Source organism: Passer montanus, unplaced genomic scaffold, assembly GCF_014805655.1.
Source record: "Passer montanus isolate IOZ18808 unplaced genomic scaffold, ASM1480565v1 scaffold1, whole genome shotgun sequence".
NCBI classification, from domain to species: domain Eukaryota; kingdom Metazoa; phylum Chordata; class Aves; order Passeriformes; family Passeridae; genus Passer; species Passer montanus.
In genome coordinates, this window is record NW_024356504.1 from 14090484 (window position 1) to 14110490 (window position 20007).

Below are 20007 nucleotides of genomic sequence, written 5' to 3' on the forward strand. Positions count from 1 at the left end.
TTAACATCCAGTCTAAATCTATCCCCTTTCAGTTCAAAGCCATTTCCCCTTGTCCTGTCACTACATGCCCTTGTAAAACATCCCTCTCCGGCCCTCTCGCAGACCTCACCTAGATATGAAAGGTGCTGTAAGTTCTCCACGGAACTTTCTCTTCACCAGGCTGAGCAATCCCAGTTCTCTAAGCCTGTGCTCATATGAGAGTTGCTCCAGCCCTCGCCTCACCTAGATACGAAAGGTGCTGTAAGGTCTCCACGGAGCTTTCTCTTCTCCAGGCTGAGCAATCCCAGTTCTCTAAGCCTGTGCTCATATGAGAGTTGCTCCAGCCCTCACAGCATCCCCATGGCCTGCTCTGGACTCGCTCCAACATGGACAAGGTCCATGTCCTTTTAGTGTTGGGGCTCCAGAGCCATCAAAGTGGTGGGCTCCAACTAGGGCCTCACCACAGTGGAGCAGAGAAGCAGAATCCCCTCCCTCGGCCTGCTGGTCACTCTGCTTTTTTACAGCCCACATTACAGCTGGCTCTCTGGGTTGCAAGTGCACATTGCCAGGTCATGTTGAGCTTGTTGAACAACCACAACACTTTCTCCTCAGGACTGCTCTCAACCCATTCTCTGCCCAAACTGTGCTTGTACTCAGGATTGCCCAACCCAGGCTCAGGACTTTGCATTTGGCCTTGCTGAAATCCGTAGGGTTCAGAAGTCTGTCAAGGCCCATATGGATAGCATTCCCTCCAATGTGTCAACCCCACCACACAGCTTGGTGTGGAAACCTGCTAAGTCTGTGCTCAATCCCACTGTCTGTGTTCATATTTCACTGTTCTCCCAAAGGCACAGGTTCAGAGCTATCCAGTCCCAGGAAAGGAGAATGAATACTTTGGGCCACCTGGCCTTCAACAGAATCAACTCGTTCATCTATCTTACCATGCAGATAAACTTTCATCACACTCTTCATCATCTTGTTTAAACACAAGCTTGGTAAAACCCATCTCCCTTTTAATGCATTATTCATTTTACTCCTTTTCTCATTAAAATTCCTGTTCAGTGCTCAAACACCAGCAGTCAGTGTCATTGTCAAATGTGTCCTTAAAGTCCCAATAAATTAGGATTAGTGACATTGTTGTTTGGAAACAAGGATATTAATAGAGTGCTCCAGTGGAAACCCAGAGAAGCAGCCAAGGGAAGGGTGATGGGTGAGACAGCATCATCCCCACTTTGCCAAAAGGGACTTCTCCTCTGCCACTCATGATGGCCACCAGCTCTGAAATCCAGCCACAGAGAACATACCAACTGGCCCACAAGAGCAAACTCCTGCACTGGCCCAGATACGCTGTGTCACAGAGAAAGATAAAAAATGGACCTTTAGTGAGAGCTGAAAGTGATGGTTTACAGCAGCTAGGCAATGCTGTATCCAACTGCCTCTATTAGGAGCTGGCTTGAAGGGGTATTTCAACATCTCATGGCAAATGGAGCCTTCTCTCATCCACATGTGGGAGTGCTCACTCCCCCGTGTACTTCAGTGTTGTGGTGATGAGTCAAGGGAGGGTTGATGGATGGGTGTTTGAATCAGCTGGGTAGCACACACTGACTAGCAAAGCATGTGGAGACCAAATGTTTATTTTTCATGTACAGCAGCATAAATCCTGAGCACCCATCCCTTCCACAAAGGGGAGCAGCCTGCCTTTCAAAGCACACTGTGACCCTCCACACCACCTGCCCCTCTGCCCAGATTGCTGAATTTGCCATTTAGCCCATGAAGCTGGCTGATAGGCCTCATGCATGGAGGGTTATTTTGGGCAGAAGCAGAGCTGCTGGCTGTAGAGACACAACAAAGAAGGGAGAAATTGTAGCAGTCTCAGTGAGCACTCAGGATGCTGAGGGATTGGAAAGTAAAGCTTTGGCTCTGAATTTTAAAATGTTGCTGCTGCATTTGCCGTAAGATATTTGGCTCAAGAGAGTAAATCAAGGGGTTAAGTTTACCTGGAAATAAAGCATCTTCCCTTCCTTCTCTTTCTCTTGTCCCTTCACTAATGTGAGGAGATACTTGCAAATCAAGCACTTATCATTCTCATTGTACTTTTCTGGGTGAATTAGAATCACTTTTTCTAAGACACTAGCCTGGAGCCTGGAGTGTTTCAGACTTTTGTACTTTTCCTTCCCAAAACACTGTTCTGAGATTACCAGCATCACACAGAGTGACCCAAGGGAGACCTAAGGAGTTCCCTTCAGAAGGTGTTTTCTTCACACCTATGGAAACACGTAGGAGAAGACCACAAAATACCCTGTGTGCAGACACGAGCCTTACTTGTGTAGCTGGGGAAAGGTGTGGTTAGGGCAGTGGTTAATAAACCTCCGATCTTCCCTAGACACATCTCGGGGAATGTGTGTGTGTTTTGGCAGGAGGGAAGAAGAACAGAGGGCAAGTCTCACAGCCACAGGTAGCAACCAAGGTATCTGCCATCTTGCTCTTCCTCAGATCTATCACTGTAAATAGCTTGGCTTGCCTTCACCCCCTTTTTCCTCTGCTTTCTAAAACTCTGCAACTCACACAAAAACATGCAACCCTAATTGGCACTGTCACTTCCAGCTGACAGATCTCCCATAAAACACACCCAGCAATAAAAAATGTAATCCCTTTTCCCTCCCCCACACAAAGTTCAATTAAATAAGACAAGAAAGACTCCAGTGGATGACTGTAGGCAGACTGCAATTTGCTGGATTTATGAAAAAATGTTGTAATCTTGCCAATACTTTGATGAGGACCACTTTGTGCTAACAAAATGAGATGGTATTTACTCACTGGAAAACATTAAATCCCACTGAACTAATGGGTGGGTTTCGAGGCTGCCCTAGGTGCTTCTCCATGAAGCCCATTACAATTTACCAGCAAACAAGCAACTCCTACCCACTCTCCCAAGCCTTGTGTTTTTGACAAGCACTCCTGATGGTTTGCTTTACTTTCCATTTCCACCACTGGAAACTGCCGCTGTATTAGGGACTCCACATGCATTTTCTCTCCCCTGTGCAACTTCATGAAGGTTTGCTGATGTCTTCGTGGTAAAGCCTGCTCAGATCCAAACTGAGGAGGATCAGGGAATGCAAAAGGAGCTTCCCCTTCCAGCCAGACCACTCTACCCTTTAGTGTGGTGGACATCTTCAAGGGGTGATTCAGTTTGGAGCTCTGTCCCATGTCCTCAGCCCTTCCAACGAAAGCCTCAGGTGGGAGACAAGAGTTAAAAACAAGTTTTCTCATTACCTCCTGATCCCACAATATTTCATCCCTCCTCTGCCCCTCTCTGGCCAGGAGACTGATGTGTGAAGGTGACAGAGGAAAGGAGCAGCAGTAATGCAGCGGCCAGGGGTGAGCAGGGAGGCAGGGAGCAGGCACAGGCAGAGGGGCAGCTGGCTGAGGTAAGTGGGCTGGTAACACAGCCACTATCTGGAGCCTTCCCAAGGGAAACCACAACCAGATGTGCTTCTGTCTTTGCAGCAGGACTTGGAGGAAAGAACTCAGGGGGATCCTTTGATTCCCCGACACAGGTGGAGTGAGTGGACTAGGTTGTCTCAGCAGCTGGAATGGGAGGAGGAAAGAGTAATACTTATCCTGAAGGTGAATGGAAGCAAATTTCCCCCTTGACCTCTGACAGAGGGCTGAGATGCAGTCATGACCAAGCTGTGAAAGGAAATATAAGCAAAGTATGGGAGGTGTCCCAAATTTTTGGATTTGAATTTTGTCACCAGCACCTCTTGCGAGAGAAATGAGGGCTTGGATGGTGGCAGAAGTGGTCTGTGGGGAGGCAGGGCTGGTGAATTGGGCTCTTCAACACCCAAAGCCAAGTTTCCAGAAGCAACACGGTAATGATTTTGACAGCATCAAGAGTGAGACACTCTTCCTTACTTCTTGGGTGGCTGTTTCCCTGTAGCAAGGAGGGAGTGAAAAGCACTCTGTAATGAGGAGATGAAGGGCAGGCTTGGTGAGGAGCAGGAGGAGAAGAGGGGGGAGGATAGTAGGGAGAGAATTTGGACCGTAATCCTCACTGCCACTTCACCATTGTGCTGCTCCCCAAGTCCCACCTTTTTTCCCCTACCCCAACAAGACACATCCCTGCTCTACTCCCATTGCCAGACAGAACCCTGCAGGGTTCAGACATCACAGCCATCCCATCAGGAGGGACATGGGTCCCAGCCACATGTTCAAGCACAAGGGTTTGTGTGCCTGCAGGTACTCTTTTGTGCACAGGCAGTTGCAAGGGGAGGGAAAAGTCAGCGTCAGCCTTTCCCAGGCTCTGCACTGTGTCTCCTTTCTCTGGCCACTCTGCCAGAGAGGAGGCGAGGTAGGCAGCCAGGAACGCGGGCTATGAGCGGAGGCGGAGGCGGTGGCTGCTCGGGACAGAGATGCTGGCTTGTGCTGTGGGTCTTGGTGGTGATAGATCAGTGTGGGATGCCAGAGCCAGAGTGCCTGTGGGGGAAGCTTGTACTGTCTGGCGCTGCTTAGATGTTCTCTCATCTTTGATAGAAACAACTGAACTTGCAAACTTGTTTCCCACAAGAAAGGCTCTCAGTGTTCACAAGGGAACAGATTAGGGATTGTCCTAAAACCTCACGGTGGCCAGGGAAGTGGGGAAAGCCAAGTGCCAGATGATTTCCTTGGAATGCAACAAACCTCACAGTGAGATAAGAGCAACAATTGCTTTCCCTCCAGCCCTCGCTCTGATCTCATACCCAGGACCTCTCAGGATCTTCAGCTCTGGGCAAGTGCTTAACAGCAAGGCCAAAACAGAAGTGAATCCTAATGAACTCTGGGCTTAATAAGTCCAGAGTGACTTATTAAGAGATGAAGGGCAACAGGCTGAGCAGAGGAGGTGAGGTGCCCCTATGCCATATTCTCCACTTGCACATCACTCCTCTCTAGGCATGGTGGGACAGTGTTGGTCAGCTCTAGATATTGGGGAAATCTCCAGGCAAAATACTGAGCTCTCTCTGTTTTAACCATTGAGGAAAAAAAAGACTAGATTCCCTGCTTAGCCCCAGCACATGAATTTGGATGTCACATTCCTCTCAGGCATCTGTTGAGGTAATACTGATCACAGACACATTAAAGGCTTGGTGAATCTTCCTTTCTTCTTCCTTTGTCTGCTGCATGATTTTTTTATTTCCATTGACTTTGCCCTTAAAAATGGTCCGTGATGTCTCCAGGATGTGCCACCACACTGACATTCAAAGGCGAGTGCAAAGTGTAGCCCTGTGACTGACAGCTGCAGGCTGACTGCACACCAAAGAGAAACACCCCACATTACACTCAGTTCCCAGTTTAGAAGATAGGTCTTGGCCCATGAGAGATAGAAACATAACTTTAAAAAATGCATTTTTGTATGTTTTACATGGGATTGCTATAGCCCATGCAAGATTAAAACCTTTTTTCCATACACAGAAGTAACACTCATTACCAGAAGGGCTTCACAAGCAATGGTGATGCCAAGTGAGTGGAACAAACACTTCTTTCCTAATTATTACTCTGCAAATGAGTCAGAAAGACCTGAGGGGTAGTTTTTGTTAGAGGAACAGCCTGAACTTCTGAATGCTAAGGAAAGGAAAGATTTCCCTGTGGTTACCACAAGACATTCAAAGAGCCATTCTCCTTGTGGCTTTTAGCCCTTACAACTCCGACAGTCTCATCTTCACATCATCAACCATGGTGAGGATTATTAATCCTCATCACAGCATAAAACAACAGGCTGGTCCCTGTCATGAGAAACTTGACAGTGTAAGGCAAAAGGTTTCCAAAGGCCACGGGCAGATGCAGCAGCACAAAGTAGCCATGACCAATGCAGTGGTCACCTTTGAACGCTGCTGGTGCCCTGCAGAGCTTGTGATCCACCCCAGAAGCAGCTGCATTTCAGCTGAAAGACAAGAGCTGCCTACAAAACCACTACACAGAGGCCTGGGGGTGAAACTCCCACTGACCATATCACAGATATTACAGCCCATGATTCCTGATAGCGCCGATGGTGGGTTTTAGATTAATTTGCCGTCATTTCATCATTTATACTAAATGCCATGGTTCTTTGATAAACATTTCAGGCCTTTTTCCAAACAATTTTTCCATTCGGAGCTGATGAAAACAGGCTGTCAGCACTCCTGGTAGAAACACCCTGCTCATGGCAGCAGTGGCTGTCTGGCCTAGTGGTCTCCCTGGAGAAAGTCCAAGTAGGAAGGCAGTCTCAAGGCTCCATTCCTGGAGCTAATTGGGTCTGGGAGGAAGGCGACCACTGTGTCAAGAAAGTTATGATACTCTTTCCCTCTGAGGGACTTAGGGCATAACAAAGAGCAGATTTTGTCAATCCAAAAGCAGGACCAGCAAGCTTCAACCCAGAAATGAGGAGGAGAGTATGAGCCCCCAGTACTGGGGAAAGGGAACCATTTTTTCAGGACAACACACAGGTTGTCTTCCAGATGTTGGCACTAACTGCCTTTCATCTCCCTCGCTCCCTCCCTTACAGGTCAGCTGAGAGATGACTGGGGGCTTCCTCCTGGGCAATGTCCTCCAAATAGTCTTGCTTCTGCATCCATCACACAGAGGTAACAGCCTGAGAGAACTCTGAACCTGGAGCCAAGTGCTGCACAGCTAGAGTCCACCTCTCTCTGTGGGAGGACATCAGTCCTAGAATTATGGTCTTATTCTGCTTTTTCACACTGTACCAGGATAAGGTAGGGCCCATGGGACCTTCTGGGTCCCTGATCTACACCACAATTGGAAAAATACCTCTGAGGGGCAGGTGCCTCATAAGGCATTCCAGGTGAAGACAAGCACACTCTGTTGATTTCTGCAGGGGTCCTGACCATAAACAGTCCTTCAGAATCTCTTATCAGTGCCTCCAAAGTTTGTCCTTATAGCTGAGTTCATTGTGGCAATACTAAAAGGCAAACCTTAACTAGATACACATAGCAGGAGGGAGAGGATGACAGTCTGTATGTTGAGTTACGAGACTCTGGCAGTTTCTTTTTAGAGTATTTATTAGGATATTGTCCAAAGAGTCCTTCACTGTTTATGACACACCATAAATACCGTCTCCCCTCACCTCCTGAAACAGTGAGCTGTTCTTTGCTGCAATGTTGTTTGCAGGTCATCTTGATAACCTGCCCACAGGAGGAAATGACAAAAATAGATCTCCCTGCTTAAAAAATCTCTTTATTTCCACTAAGCGCCAATATTTTGCCTCTATTGATGTAATCAAACACCACATTGACAGCGTGTGAAAAGTCTGAAATAAAGACTCTCTTAATCTGGAAATCAGCACCTGGAAGTGTGTAATCAAGGCTAGCTGAAGCAAGGAGACAGCAGAGCTTGTATGCAATATACTGAGGCATTGTTCAAGACATCCAGCTTTGTGGAGGGCCCATGACATGGGCAGAAGATAAGTGCTATACAAGATAGTTGCTATACAGAGAGATATGTAAATAATAGGGTTTTTTTTCCTGGCTACACTCCCTTTTCTGATCTGGACTTCCACTATAGGTGGATTTTGAGATCTTTTGTTGGATCCCCATTGCTTCACACATGCTGATAAATGGATCCCCATTGCTACACACATGCTCCATAAATGTCAGAAGCTTCTGCAGTGTATGCTTAGATCAATCAGACAGTGTGTAAGAAGTTCAGTGTAAACTTCGTGAGGGTGACAATAACAAGTCCTGCAATTTCTGGGGAGATATTATGCATGAGCATTATACTCAAAACAACTGGAACTTAGTAGCTTTTTTTTTTAATCTGCATTTATCAGCAGAGTGTGCTTGTTCAGACACAGCTCACAAGCATAACTTCAATTCTAAGCTTTTATTTATATAGACAGGAAAAAGTAGCCAGAGAATTCATAGATAACAACAACTTGTTTGCAGAGGTTGAAGAAACACACAGCCAGGCCAAAAAGAAGGGGCAAATGTTCAGGCAAAAGTATGACTTATCCTTGAAGCAACTAAATTTTAGTTGATGATACAACCTCCAGCACAGGGGATATTTTGCTGAGTATGAGGTGTCTTTTCCCACTTGGTACACTGAAGAAGGGTTGAATTCATGGAAATTCTCAGCTCTCAGTGTTTCAGAACTAAGCAATTAGAGTTGTCCCTTCCAACTTTATAACTGGTGAACCCAAGACCCTTGGAGAACAACACCTACCTGGGATCATATGGAAGGTCAGCAGTACACAGCTAAAGTATCCAGTTAAAGGAGATCAGCTCTTTAATGTTAACTAATCCCAGTGGACAGCTGACAAATGAGGCTATTTAAAGAACTCTTTACTGTCATTATTCCAATTTGAAGAACAAATTGTTTTGAAAAGTTCAGAATTGCTTCACAGCTGATCAGAGCTGAGGAAAACGACAGAAAAGGTCAGATGACATATTGTGAACTAGTTTCCCTTCTTTGCAACTGTCTAATCAACTTGGTTTAATTAAAGAACACAGCCCCCTCCAAGCTGAGACTGACACAGAAAAATCTGTAGGCAATTTGGATACAACAAAAACATAACATCTCACAGAAATCCCTGATGTCCCCATATTGTTTGCATGGGGACTAAGTTGTTCCATACACACAAGTCCTTGTTTAGATTGTTTGCTGCCATCCTCAAGAGAAGATATTGCAGTGGAAGGGGAGTATAAGCTAACACACTCTAAACCATTCCTTAGTCTCTTAGCTTTATGTCACGGTAAGTAATGAGTTTGGTACTACATCATGGCAATGTTATGACAGAAAGCAAAGCCCTTCTGACCCCGAATTAATCCTGTCTTCTCTGAGAGCTTTGTTTCAGGCTTCACTGGGGACATGTGTGTGTAACTTTAGATGATATCTGAAGGCATTTCAGATGTTAGCCAAAAATGTGCTTTATATTATATTGGATGTTGCTGCTCCTTTCCATCCAAAATAATTTTGGTGAAGGTGGGTAAATCTCAGGTGGGAAATCCCTTGACATCCCCTGATTCTCAGCATAACAAAGTATGAACCATTATCAAAAACGTCACTACTGCATGACCTGTGCCTGCTGAAGTGTAGAGAGCTCTGTTTAGGATTATTATAGACACTTAAACTAGAAACAGAGAGTCAAAGGCAATCAGACATTGCAGGAAAGGGCTGGATATCTCAGATCAAGCAGAGAAGAACAACCCAGTTTACACCTCTGGATCTCAGAAATTAGAAATTAAAGAAGTCTGTGGGGTATTTAAGCAAAGCACATGATGTGTTAACATCTACAGAAAGGTTTCCATGCTGATTCATAGAAGAAAAATGTTCTGTTCCCTGTTGATCTATAATATTTCTTCAGACCATTGTGTCAGACAGTTTGTGTCTATCAGCCTTCTCTTCCACCTGTATTGTTTCTGTCCCTCTCAGGATGCCTGAGTCTTTTGTCCATTATTTGGCCAGTAAGTTGATGCTTGGTTTATTTTAATTTTAGTTCTATCTAGTTTCAACTTTGAATCAATACGGATGAAACAGAGTGCTTAGGGGAGAATTTCTTTGCATTCTACAGGACAACTTGTGTTCAGTATTAGAGTAGGACTAGAAACTCCCCAAATATTCATGTATACACCAGCTGGCAGAGAAAGGAATTGGGAAACAAGGAGTTAATGTTGAGCAGCAGTGAGACCACTGGTGTATTCTGGGGTCTCCAGGTGCAGGGCTGTAGCAGCTGAAGTGAGCAGGTAATTATCCCAGGATCTCATAAAAGAGGTGGGCCAGACTGTTATTGTGCTTTTTTATTTGATTGGGGGTGGAGAAGTCTTGATCTTTGGACTCTAAAAAAAAAAAAAAAAAAAAAACCACAAAGAAATCAATCAAAAACCCCCTCCCATTTGATTTGGACCAAGCCCAGGCTGAAGAAAACCTTTAAACCCTGAGTGTCATGTAGGAACCCTTAAGTGTCTTCTCTGTTTGGCAGTTCTGGTAAAGCTCCACTCAAGTGCTTCCTCAATGATAGTGAGGGAGGAATGGATGGCAATACAAGGAGCCATAAGACAACTAGAAATTCTTATTACTGCTCTTGCAGCAGAGATGAACACAAGAGAGAGGTTTGAATCCCATGGCAGTGAGTTCAGGGCTAGCAAAATCAACTGAAGCTTCATGAATTGAGACAGTCTCTGGGGAACCTCTGATTTCCATGTTCTTGGCTGTCTTAGGATTCCTTACATAAGTGTAAGAAGAGAAGCATAAATTCCAACAAGGGGCAATTGTTTGTCATTTTTCCCTGCTTTGAGTCAGTTTCATGTGTCCTCATCTCTGCTGCTTTCTTGGAACAGCTGAATTCTTGTGAGCTGCTCAAATGTTGCTCTGTTGGATGGCTTGGCCTGAAGTGTCCTGTCCTATCCTGTCCTGTCCATGCAATGGCACAGCTCTATCTCACCTCGGGCAGACAAACCGGCATCCTGCTGGCTTTCAGCTCCCTCTGCAGTCAACAAAAAGAGAAACCCTTGGAGGGTTACCCAGGTCACCAAGGCACTGCCAGAAGGTCCTGGTCTCTCCCCATTGACTGAACAGGGAGCTCATCTTGTCTGTGCTCCTGGGCTAGGCAGCTCAGTTAGCAGCTGTAGTTTAGGGAGATCATGATGGAAGGGGTGTAAATGAGCAGGGAGCAGCTGAGAGAGGAAGTACTTCTGTCAAAGGAATGAGGTATGCTGAGTAGAGACTAGAAAGGTAGTTATGTCTCTGTTAGGGTTCAAGAAGAGGGACGACATTTTCTAATACCTTGGTTCCCTCGCTGCAAGATAGAAGGCAGAAAGAGCAGCCACCAGAGAACATGAGGTAATTGGGATAAGAACAGGGGATGGTGCTCGGCTTCAGCACAGTGTGTGGGGCTCTAACTTGCCCCAGGAACAGGAACATGAAGAGAAAGCATTTGTATGTACGTTTTTCACAAACTGTTGGGCTCTGTTGGTGCAGCAAAGCTTCCCCCTCCACAGAGGGGTTGTGTACTGAACAAACAAGGCTGCCTCTGCCACTAATGTTGCCTTCTTGCACCTCTGTCCTTGCTCCCACATCCCAACAAATGAACAAGTGCTTTAGTGCAATGCAGACAAGGGGCTTCTGGAGTGCTCAAAGGTGCTATTTTGTGAGGGGAAATACAAAAATATTGTCTTGAAACTTGCAGCCATTCACCTTTTTTTGTCAAAAAAACTAGTCTTTGTGTTTCCTGGCTCCTGCTTGTATGTTGCCTTCCTTAGCTCTCCCAGCAAACCCTACAGATCAGAGTATTTTCCACCCAGAACCAGTTTGTACTATTGCTGTTTTCCATCAGGTGGCTATTTCAGTAGCAACAGTTCCCTAGAGTCCACAAGGAGACTGACAGAAATATTAAGCATTTGTGACTGCTGATGACTTGAAAAAGAATAATGCTCTCAAACCATCTTTTCCTTTAATACTTGGGCATTTCTCTTCACAAGGCTAGGTAAGCATATCATACAATGGAATGCAATTTGGCTTTGATTTTAGGGGATTTTCCCCATGTTTGTGGTGCAATTTTTACTGTTTAGTGTTCACAAGGTCAGTTACACTAATTCCTTTCCACTGTTCTATTTCCATTCCTTCCTAAGGTATCTCCCATGGTCCAAAAAAAAAAAAGCATGACATGAACCAAGCAGCACTGAAGGAGCTAACCAAAGGACGGTGAGAAATTATTAGGAGACCTGAAGGTGGCAAATAAGCAAATTTATGATGAAACTGAAGAAAAAAAAAAAGTCTTTCTGAGCCAGTAGAGGGCATTTCTCCTGGCTGGGGGACAAGGAATTTAGCTATGTCCCAGGGAGGAGAGTTTTGTTCTCTGGCCGCTGGTCTGGCTTTTTGGGTTTTTTTTTACTTTATGGTTACAATGGAGGATTTGCATTTGTGGCACTTGTCATCCTTACATCTCCCTTCAGGAATTAGCCACTCTAAAAAGTATTAATTTAATTTCACTGGCACGGTGCTGATCCAAGAGCTTTCTGGCAGTCCACCTTGCTGTCTCTGATGTTTCTGTGGTCAAAAGCAACAGCCAACAGGACTCACTGGAAAGCAGATCTCAGTATCCCAGGAGCAGGATTTCATTTAGGAGTGCCATGGCTCACTGCATGGATGTCTCTCACCTCTTTTTTTATTTGAAGCAGAACAGTCAAGAGAAAGAGCCAGCAAGCTAATCACCACCACAGCCTATTGGGAAGATAGGAATAATTATTTAAACCAGTCTTGAATTACTCATTGGCATGCATCTAATTAACAAATTCCGATTATTCCTGTAACTATTGTGCAACAATTAGTGGGTGTTAAATTGAGCTCTTCTGCCTGCAATTTCAATGGTGTAATTTTGCCAAGATGTCTTTGTTTTGCCTGCAATGCCTGGTGCCACTGAGAATAGACTGAAGGTGGTCAGAGATTTTTGACTAAATTTACTTTTGCTGAAAAGTGCTATTCCTTCAAAGCCTGGAGCATTTTTGCAGGAAAGACAAAGCAATTTCAAGCAAGATTTTTCTCTGGCCAGATTTCTGATCGCTGAGACCTGCTGGTCACTTCAGACAAGAGAGGAGGAGACATCTGAATCAAAGCATAGAGCTGAAAACAGATGTTCTGACACAAGTATGCCTTACATGCATATTGGGCTTTTTTGTTTTGTTTAGTTGTTTAATACTTATCCGGCTTCAGGCATTTTTATTTTTAAAAAAATCAAAACCTTCAAAGATTTACAGAGCTGAATTGTCTTCCTCTGGCAATGCAAACACCTGCCCTGGGGTGCAGAAATGTTCCTCAGGCTGGGAGAAGGAGCAAACCCCACTGAGACTGCAGGGCTCTGCCTCACGCTGCTGCACAGGGAGCCAAAGACATTCCAAGGCTTTGAAGCCATGGCAATCAACAGGGGGGAAACAGGTCTCTTCTACAAACAAATCCTGAGGAACTGGGATGCTGTAAAATGCTGCTCACTCCCTGCTATATTCAGTTTTCAGGAGTCACCTTCCTCCTGCAGGCTGGTGGCGTGGCCTGGGCAGCTCTTTCTCTTGACTGTGATACCTAGATGTGCTTCTGAAGCTGGAAGTAAAAGCACGGGTCTGCAACAGCCTCACCTACCAAAAAGGAGGCTGATGTCAGACTTTTTTCTGTATGCTAGGCTTTTGTTCTATTTCAGATTCAGTATCTTAGCTCCTGTTTCCGACAGGGAATCCCAGAGCCAGGCCCAACTGTAAGCCACAACCCGAAGCAAGGACTAAGCTGTGGCTGGAGATATTTCACTCCAGATGACAGCATTAGAGACTCTATCCATGCTACAGTTCAACACATGGCTCTTCCGCCAAGAGTGAGCTCTCTAGCATTGGTAGATCAATTAAATTAATAAACAAACAAAACAAAAACCAAAGTCGTAGAACCAGTTGGACTCCGCACAGATCCCATCAGGATCCTGTCACTGATCAGTGTCTGCCAGCTCGAGGCTCCCACCTTCTCACCCACGCACACCCCTGATTTTGCCAATGGTCAGCTTAGTCCCTTCTGGAAGGACAAGTACCACCTCCCTCATCATTTCCCTGAGGTGATCCCCTTCAGTCATAAGTTTCCATCTTGGCTAGGTCTGAGCCTAACCTGCTTTACATGAAATCATACTGTTCCTACATAAATTATCACTAAGAGATCTTGGCTGCTCCCAAGGCCTTATTTTTTTCCAGCATGTTCTATGATGTTTGTCAGACATTTAGGACACTTGCTACTTTTCCCTTTGACCATCCTCACTCTCTTCCACTTGCTTTTTATGTCTCTGCTATAAATAAAATCTCCCTGAGATATCCAAAGCATTGCTTAAAAAAGAGGTGGGGGGAGCTTTCTGGGGAGAACAGGCCATTATAGAAAAGGCCAGGTGCTTGGCATGTCCCCAGCTTGTGAAGGTGGGAGCTGTCACGAGTCTGAAAAATATCAGTGTGGGAGTTATAAATAAGCTTTAAAGCCAGGGGTTTAGAAAGTCATCTTTAAATGCTGCATAATTTATAGCCTGCTGCAAAGAGAAGAGTGTGTGAGCTCTGGAAGCCAAGCTAACCCATTCTTTGTTCCATCTGTAGCTGGACTGTTCTTATACATGTGGTGAGGTGTATGGTGAACATCCAAAATTCAGGATTTTCATCATCGTGCCTCCTTCCAAAGGCTTTCCTGGGTCACTGTGGATGGTTTTCTTTCAACTCCTGGTGTCTTACTGTGAACCAGAAATAAATACCATTGGTCTCATATTGCAAAAAAAAAAAAAAAAAAAAAAAAGAGTTGTGAGTAGGGATGCTGCACTCAGGTAGGGTAGTGTTGAGCAAGAAACTCAGCAATAATGCTCTGTGATTTTCACAAGTGATTTACTTTCTCATTGACTCAACTCCTCCTCTTTAAAACAGGGATTATCCTAAAAGGTTGAGAAACTCTTTTCAATAGCAGCTACAAAAAGTTTTGCTCTTCTCTCACAGAACAAAGCCACACCAGAAGCAGGGGGTAAAGGCCTACCCCAAGGAGGGCCAGAATAGCTGCCAAGCTGGCATTTACAGCCATCGTTTCATCCAGCCCTGGAAGTGCAGCTACCTCGAGGATGTAACATAACAGCTGTCCCTTCACCATCCAACAATAATAAACAACGGGAAGCAGAACGGGCTTTCAAGATGGCTGAGTCTCCTGAGGATTTAGCCCACCACATTATCACTGCTCCTCCTTTTCCCCAGCTGGAAACAAGTCTGGAAATCTTGAGACCTAAAACAAAATAAAATTAAATGAATTTATGGTGTCAGAGCTTTAGTATTAATAGCAAATATCTGTGGTGCTGGTGCCCTCTCTGGAGGGTGTTCCAGTGTATGTCCCACTGCCCATTTCACCACCCTGGGCTTCCTTCTGTGCTGTTGTAGAAGGACCAGTGCCACCTCTCTGGTCTGTTTCACCTTGTTTCTCCACAGACATCTGCACCCAAGCCTTGACTTGTTCAGAGTCTGCTGAGCTGGTGAGATTTAACAGGATCTTGCCGCCCAAAGTGCCGTGGCTTGAGGCTATAGATTTAAGCATAAGCATTAAGCACCCTGCTCTTTAACTCATTTCTAATCCATTTATTTAAACTTCAGAGTGGTTTTAAAGCACAAGAATCAAAGGCGAGAGCAATTTAGAGTTTTCCAGAGCAGCTCTGTGATCTGACCTCTGCACATATCCTGGCTGCCTTTAAAAGTGCACCAGCATAAAAGCACAGTTTGTGACAAAGCATCTGGAAGGATTAAAAACTTTCTGGGATGGAATATGCTTCTGTCAAGGACCTCTTTCCTATCTCAATTCAGTTGCCAAAAGAGATCTTTCCTCAGGGGGTTTCTAACCCGCCTGAGGGATTTAGAGAAGAATTGCTGAGAAGAGCATATAGCGATTTGATTAAGGGATAAATGTGAAAGAGAGTGGGAGGGGGCCTAGGGGATAGAAGGGAGAAACAGGATTTAAAAGAAAATAAAAGAAGGGAGAAGCAACTGAGCTGTGTAAGGCAAGGCTTGTGGAAGTCAAGACTTTGGGCTGTTTTGTCCTCTAGTACACATGACACCCTTCAGCAGTGCAAAAAACTAAAAGCAAGGGGGGTCTCGGGGAAGATGGGAACCGGAAGGATGGAGCTGCATTTTTTTTTAGCCCCTGTTTTTCTCTGCAAGGAACAGCAGAAAAAAGCAGAAGAGCAAGGGCATTTTGAAGAAGGGTTTCAAGCCCTAGTGTGAGCTGTTCACACTGCCTGCCTCCTTATGACTCTTCCTTGGACAATGCTTGGGAAATCGTTACCTGATCCCTCCCACCTTGTTTTACAAAGGCAATCTGGGTCAATTAATCCCTGCTTCATTTCTTCTCATTCTTTCTGGATACTCACTATGAAGTAAGTGGTAACCAATCTCTGTGCCCATGGAGTCAGTCTGTCTTCTTATTTCCTTACTCATTAAAGCAGACACCTTAGAAAGACTGGAAAATATTACCAAAGCCCAGGAGACTCGATTTTCAGAAAAAGGAACCAGTATTTCAGCCTCAGAGGCGACGTGAGTCTGGGACACAAGACAGAGATGAGTATGAAAACAGGCCCTTCAGCTGAGGAGCAAGCACTCCCTGGACATGCTGCTGTTTTCTTGGTTTGTCTGCGGTTTCTCTTGTTGGGGTTGTGGGATTTTCATTTGTTTCTTTTTTCTCTTCACTTTCTGCTCCCTCACCCCTGCACCCTGAGTTGGCCTGACATTAAAAACTGATGTAAAATGAAGAAGCTGCCTGCTAAGATGGTTTCTTCCCTCTTCATGATCCCTCCTGCATGCCAACTCTCCCGCTGTGTTATTACAAGTGTACACTGACATGCTAGGTGCTGTACAAATTCAAACCAAAAAAGAAAAAAGAAAGGAAGAAACACTGGACAAACAAACTATTTGTTCATGTAGTACTACTGATTCCTGGATTCCCACTGATTTGTGCCTGGTGATTAATGAAGACCTCTGTTTGAAACTTTTCCTGTTCTCAGGACTCTAATTTAAACATATGAACTTGTGCTACCACGTATCTCTCTGTATCTCTCTCTGGGTGCTTATTTTTGTTTATAGCTCAGAAAAATCTCTTAGAACTCTATCACTTGGCCAACAAATTTGACAGTTGTTTGGAGGGGAGCACATTGGCACATACAAATACCGACAATACAATTGCTCAAGCCTAGTTTCCTTTAGGAAATTGGGGAAGAAGATCCTCCCCAGGAAGAATGAGTCCTCCCAAAGAAATTACTACCTCACAGCCAAATAAATTGCAAGATTTTGGTGCTCTTGTGGTCTAAGCTGAGACCTGAATCAATGCAGATAGACAAGCAGGGAAGCTCAGCTGAACAGTCAGATTAAATTGAGCTCAGTTCAACCAGCACCAAGAGGCACTTGAACTGCTTTTCCTCCTATGGTTATACTGCTTGCCAATTATTGAGGCTTGGAAGGCATCTACCCCACATCTCTGCTAGGGTCAGAAGATTTCAGGTCAGCTTGTTTAGGCATGAACTGAATAGAGAGGACATTTCACTCCACTGGATGGATGACCCAGTTCAGCTTCCTTGTGCTGGTTTTCATTTTGGAGAGGACATACTCACTGCAGCCTGGTGGTGGTTGTGTTTTTGGAAGTCACATCTCAATAACTTTTATTCCTGAGGGAAATGTCAGCAGGAAGTAAGGAGTTTCCGCTGGGAGCTCAGGCGCTAACAGTGGATCAGAAAGTTTGACAGATATTCTGCAATGCAGGATCCTGATGAGCTTGATTCAGTTCCCAGTCTGTCCAGCTTGAGCTGCAGTCCTGCCTTGAGCTGCAAGGCAGTTGTATCCTTGGAGAGGGAGGATTTTGGTGCCTTTCATGACAACTGTGCTGGATAAGGTGCCCCCTCTGAGTTCAATGGCTGAAGCAAAGAAGAGACACATGTTGAACAGTTGTAAGGACATAGATGTAGTAGAGGGAAAAGTCAATGACCAAGAAAATTTGGTTTGTGGCGACAATGGTTGCATGAAGGAGTGTCCCAAAAACAGGAAAATGCCTTCTTTTTTTTTTTTTTTTAGTGTTAATATGTAAGTGGAGATGGGATTTGGAGTGCAGATCACAAGGCACAGGTTTTTGCTTTCCTCCAAGAAGAGACTGGAGAGGGATGTCTAATTGGTCCTGATCATCTCATGTTTTATCTACACTCATGGCTGGTTAGGATTTTCTAAAGCAACTGTGGTTGCCACATAGGGCAGTTTGCTTCAAACAACACACTTTTTTTGTATCACAAGACAACCCATGTCAAACTGGATCCTTCTATTCCATAACATCACTGCTGACAGTGGTTAATAACAGATGCCAAGGGAAAAGATTATGAACAGGGTAAATACGGAGTGTTTTGTTCTCCCACCAGTCTCAAGCTCCAGGACTTCCACAGATGGGCATAACTGTTTTCTATTTAAATAGCTATCAGTACTTCTTTGCTGGCTGCCCCTTAAAGTTCTTGACTTAGCACAGTTTGAAAATTCTACAGTGATGAACTGTCTTATGAATATTACCCTATATTTTAAAAAAAATTTTAAAATATTTCAAGGTATCTGGTTGAATCTCACAAGGAGAAAACTGACTACATAAATCCCTCTCTTTCACTTATATCTAGAATGTCCATCACTGATGAATTTTGTCATCACCAGCCAGGAAACAATAAAATACCAAAATCTTAAAGGATACTAAAGGCATAATTGTATATTTATGCTTCCTTATAATTTGGCTGCGTTCCCACCCTTTTCCTTAATTTATGCTATCAAGGTCATGCTTTGCTTTCTTCTGACATGCTGGGTGAAAAGCCTTTCTGAATGCCTAACGTTTTCCTTCCAACTTCTCTTTTGTCAGTCACGAGACTATGTCCCTTGAGAACAACCTTTCAGGAAACACTTAGAACATTTATTTTAGGGGGCAGAGTTAAAGAACATTTTATCACTTGTATCAGTCTCGGAATAACTCCTAAGTCTTAGAATCAGGCCTGAGCACATCACAACTTTTGACAAAGTTTTGTTTCAGGTGATGGGTTGTTGTAGGGACCCTTTTGTCTTGACACTAAAACTCAACACAATCTGACCTACTTTGATTTCTTTTCTCAATATAGAAACACAGAGAGAAAGAAGTATTTTCATTCAGCATCACCCAAAGGAAGGTGACTACTCACCAATGCTGAGGAAAAATGCACCCCAGAATGGACCCAGCCCAAAGAGACTGAAATTATACAGTGCATGTGTAATTGCAAAGGGCTACAGAACACATAATCTCTTGTGAAGATTTCCCAGGGCACTGCCTTCATTTGTCAGTTCCCAAGATTACCTGGAAACCAAGTAAAAAATCCAAGGAAGCATCACTTACTAGTAAAGGCTTCCTCAACATTTCCCCTCCCTCCTTCCCATGGCCAGCTCATTTTCATTTAACGTTTTCTGACTTAGCCAATTTGTCTCTATTGTCTGTCTGTTGTTTGGCTAATTCACCTTTGGAAAATGGAAGGTATCGGATGCTGTTCAACAGAAACATGAAACTGAGCATAAGTGAAAGGTGAGTATTGTATCCCTTTGCAATTTGCAGACACAAATCCCTCTCCCTTCCTTTCTCTCTTGATCACTCTTCTCTTGTTGAGGACTTGCAATGTTAACTGTTGGTGCTCAAGACCTGCTCAGCTCTTGAAATAGGTAATTTACCAAGGTCTTTCTGGGGCAAGAGAAGGGAGAAAGTCAGAGACAACAGGAACTAAGAGAAACAAACTCATTATGAGTTGTTCTAATATTGAAGACTGTCACTGTCTCATTCTTCTTGCTGGCTTTTGCCAGAACCACCATACACTTGCCTTAAGCACAAATATATCGACTTGTCCAGTGCTAGTTTTTGGCTGCTCCTACCTTATGTGATTTAACATTGCTTGGAAATTGCTAATCCAGTCCAAGCCTGAACCACACATGATGGGCTTCCCTGACCTCTTCTGTGGTCCTAGTCAAATGGTCTGATTGGTCCCAAACAATGTGTAGTTCCCACTCTTAATTTTTTAGGGTTCCTGAAAAAATTCTCTTAATCGAAACTCAGTCCTTGGGATTTCTCAAACCCTGACTGGATAAATCTGGGCTGAAAATTGTTCTTTTTTATTATTATTAATAGTATTGTGTTTTTGTTTTCTTTTCCCATGGAAAATATTGAGATTTCACCAAACAATGAACATCTTTGGCCAAGAGCCCTCCATTTCAGTGCAGAAATGCTCCCCCACGGGATTTGTAGCTGGTATGCTTTGTGTCCCTGCTGTTCCCTGTGAGCTGACATTCCTGGCTGGCCCACATCTCTCGTGGTGCAGCATGGTCCCCTCTCTTGCTGAGACAATGCCATGCACCATGGAAGTTGTGTCACCATGGTGCTTTGTGAGAAATGCACTTCACAGGGCAAGCCCAGCACTGGAGCAGAATGGGGTCACAAAGCTCAGTGGTGACAGCCTCTAGGAGACACTGTCCAAGGATTTCGCAGCTGAATCTCCAGGCCTCC